We start from the raw sequence: 4,269 nt of genomic DNA, 5'->3' as shown, positions 1-4,269 counted from the left end.
ATGTTTGGTAAAATGAGGCTTGTGAGTATGGTTGTGGGCTATATTGAGGAGGGGGTTCATATGTATATTGTGGTAGGTGTTGATTGTCACGAAGAGGTCCACCATAACCATTGTCATGGTATACATCATGGAATGGTTGTTGCTCATAGTACATTGGAGGGGGTTGTCGCCAAGAGGGTTGATCAAATCCATGTGGCTCCTCCCATCTTTGATTGTCCCATCCTTGATGCAAGTCTTCATTGTAATCTCCACTTCCTACAACATAATTGTAACCACACTCATAGCCAAAGGGGTGAGAATTCATAGTAGCAAGAGAAAATAAAAACAAAACTAACAAGAACTAATGAAAATAAACTCCTAAAACTAGAAACAACTAACAAAGAAACAAAAGACAAATATATTCACAATATTCACAATAACCAATAATAAGGCACACATTTGCAATTCCCTGACAACGGCGCCAAAAATTGATGTGGAGAAAATTGTCGGTAAAGAATTTCACAAAAATAAGCGCGTTGCAAGTATAGTTCTAAACCGACAAATCAACCTCAATCAAATTTAATTTGTTTTTCACTTAAGCAAACCCAATAAAATTAACCGAAGTATTAAACATCGGGTCGTCTCTCAAGGAATTACAGGGAAGTGTATTTATTATTGGTTATAGAAAAATATATTTTTGGGTTATAAAATAAGGAACAAGAAAGTAAATAGCAAGAAAATGAATTAATAACTAAGAAAGCTCCTAACAAGGAAAGAGAATTAGAAGTCCTATCCTAATTATCATTATCAATTGTGATGGTAATTGCCTTTTGCTTTCACTTAGTTAACCTCTAACAATGAAGGAAAGTCAAGTGAACAAAATCAACTTAGATTCACAAGTCCTAATCAAAGACTAGATTTACTGAAGACTAGGCCAACTAGCAAGTCTCAATTACCAATCAACAAAAGACTTTTGATAACTCAAGAGTCTCTAAATAATCAATCCAAGTTAAGAACATAAAAATCTAAATTAAAATCCTCCCAAGCATTTTATCAAACACTTGGAAGGCACAGAATAAAAACATAGAAAATTAATAAGAGATAATAAAATCTAAGATACCTAATTGCAAGACAACAATAACAAGTGAAGAAAGAAGCAATAAACATAAAATACCTCAAATTGCATTAAAAAGAAAATTGAATCTAACATGAGAGTTCATAAACTAAATTGGGAAAATAAAGAAATCAATAAGAGAAATAGATAACTAAAGTGCTAGAACAAATAAGAGTAGAAGAAAACTAATTTAAAGCAAGGTAGAATTCTGAAATTAAAAAGAAATAAGACTAAGAACCCTAAAACCTAGAGAGAGGAGAGAGCCTCTCTCTCTAGAAAACTACATCTAAACCTAACTAATGTGCAAAGTGAATGAATGATTCAATCCTCCCCCATTCTTCTCCACTCTGCAGCCTCTAATCAATATTTTCAGGCTTGAAACTGGGCCAAAAACAGCCCAGAAATTGCCCCCAACGTTTTCTGTACAGTCAGCACGTGACACTCTGTCACGCGTACGCGTCGTCCACGTGTACGTGCCGATGAACAAAATCCTGGTCACGCGTACGCGTCGTCCACGCGTGCGCGTCGATGCCAGCTTCTCAAAACATCATTTTCTTGCGTTCCTTCCACTTTGCATGCTTCCTTTCCATCCTCTAAGCCATTCCTGTCCTGAAAAACCTGAAATCACTTAACGCACATATCACGGCATCGAATGGTAATAAGAGAGAATTAAAAATAGCAAATTTAAGGCCAAAGGAGCATGTTTTCAATCATATCACAAGATTAGGAAGGAAAATATAAAACATGCGAATTATATGCATAAGTGTGAGAATAATAGATAAAATCTACTCAATTCAAGACAAAATAAACCGTAAAATAGCGGTTTATCATGCGTGCACGCAGACCTGTGTGCGTACGCACAGACGGCGAGATAGCTGGCAATTTTGACGTTTCATGTTAAAAAAAAGTGTTCTGAGCGTGCGCACACATTTGTGCGTACGCACACATTTTGATTCCCTCTCTGTTCAGAGCGTTCGCACACCTTGTGCGAGCGCACACCTTCCCTGTCTCACCTTATGCATACAGACACATGCTTATATGTACGCACAAGTGCTGTTTTGGGCAAAAATTTTGTTTCACTTTTCCTTAAGCCCTAACACACTTCCACCCCCCTCCATCCCTCTCTTTTCTTGCTTTTCCTCTATTTTTTGCTTATCTTAGTTTGTTTTATTTGCATTTCATTTCTATTTTAGTACTTATGTTAGTTTTTGTTTAGTTGTTTGTTATAAATTGCAAGTGTTTGCTTAATGATGATTGTTGGGTTGCTTCTTTCTTGAATTTGATTTCATTCTTGATGAATATGTGCACTGAGCATTGAGTCTTTGTTTGATTGCCTAAATACACTTTGTGTTTAATGCATGTGTTGTCACAACCATATGTGTTAAACTATATACTTGTTTGGCATCTTGATTATGAATTGTGCACTTCTACTTTAGTGAATTGAATTGCATCCTTTGTTCATCAGGCTTGTCATATCAACTTAACCACATTACAAGGCACTTGTTTGTTTTTAATGCTTTACATTTGTTTGAGTGACTTGACTTGATTTTTATCAAACTTGTCATTTTTTGCAACAAGTACCTTTACCATGTGACTATTGCATTATGTGTCATGATGAACAAGTAGGTTGTTTTTAATTAATGAATTGGTTATTGTTGATTGTGCCATTTTCTATTAATCTTGCGCTTTCACTTGCACAATTTCAATATCCAATATCTCATATATTCAATTCACTTTAATTGTGATCACCTAGGTTTGTTTGTGCCTTATCTCTTGCTTATGCTTTACTTGCAACCTAGACCACTTAATTGAGGAACATGTTGTTTCTTTTGCTTATGTGGTTATCATTTTTTTTTACTCGATTAATGTGTTATATTCTAAACCGTGCGCATTTAGAATACACACATTGTCTTTTATCATACCACACTACTATAACTTTTTCCTCAATTCTTGTTTTCTACAGCAACCCGGAGCCCTAGTGCCACCAGCTGAAAGTGGAGCCTCACATCTCTTCATCCCCTGGATTGAGTGCATGCATGGAGGACCGTGCAATGTTTAAGTGTGTGGTAAGATCTGCAAATTTCGGGGCGTTAATTTTCTCTTTCTCAACACTTGCATTAATTTTTTCTAGTTTTTAATAGTTATGTTTTGTGAATATTTGTTAGTATTTTATTGCATTATACTTTGCTTGGTTTGTTTGTATATATCTTAGTTTGCTTATAGTTTTATTGTAGTTATATTTTCATGGTAGAGTAAATAAGTTTGGTATAACAACAAAGAATTTTCAAGAAATCTCTTTTTGGGCATCCCATTGATTAGATTTGAAAACTTGTTTTTGAACTTGCTTGAAGTATTTTTTTATGAAACGTAGAAAAGAGCTTGAACAAAATACCTAGTGAGATTTGAGCTTTAATTGTGTGGTTGCACATTTTCAACCACAAATTTTGTTCTTGTGTGTTAAACTCCTTTATGATTGTGATCTTAGATTTACTTTAATTTATATGTCCTATATTTGATATTTTGAATTGCATTTAGTATGATTGAGGCCGTTTTTAAATTGAACTCACTAACCCATATGACCAACCCTTACATCTACCTTTATAAACCACTTTTGAGCCTTTTAATTCCCCTTTTTGTTCTAATTTTAAGCACATCTTTACCCCTAAGCAAAAAATCATAAATGTCCATTAATTGTATCTTTGATTAGCTTGGGTTTAAGGATTGTGTGTTAACTAAGTGTGGGGGAAAATTTGTGAGAAATATTGGTAGGAAGTGTTTTGGATTTTCATTGTGAAATTCTGGGAAATGGGTAAACACTCATGCATCTACTACTTAAAACATATGCATCTCTCTTTCATAATAAAAGAAAATTTTGGTGTACATACTTTATTTAAAAAAAAGAGAAAAAAGAAAAGAAAAGAAAAGAAATGATAATAAGAATGTAAATAAGGGATGCATATGTAGTTGAATTGAAAAAAGGATGCACGAGTGAATGCGAGAAAAGGGATAAATGGGTAGTTAGGTTGTTTTGTTATGTTTATAGGATGATATAGGATTAGGTGGGATATTTGAGCTAATCAAAGATCCAATTTATAAGCCCACTTAACCATATTAATCCTACCCTTACCCTAACCCCATTACAACCCTCAAAAGTCCTCATGATATTTGCATTCCTG

This window comes from Arachis ipaensis, chromosome B07, assembly GCF_000816755.2.
Source record: "Arachis ipaensis cultivar K30076 chromosome B07, Araip1.1, whole genome shotgun sequence".
In the NCBI taxonomy this organism is placed as follows: domain Eukaryota; kingdom Viridiplantae; phylum Streptophyta; class Magnoliopsida; order Fabales; family Fabaceae; genus Arachis; species Arachis ipaensis.
Note: the sequence above shows the minus strand (reverse complement) of the source record.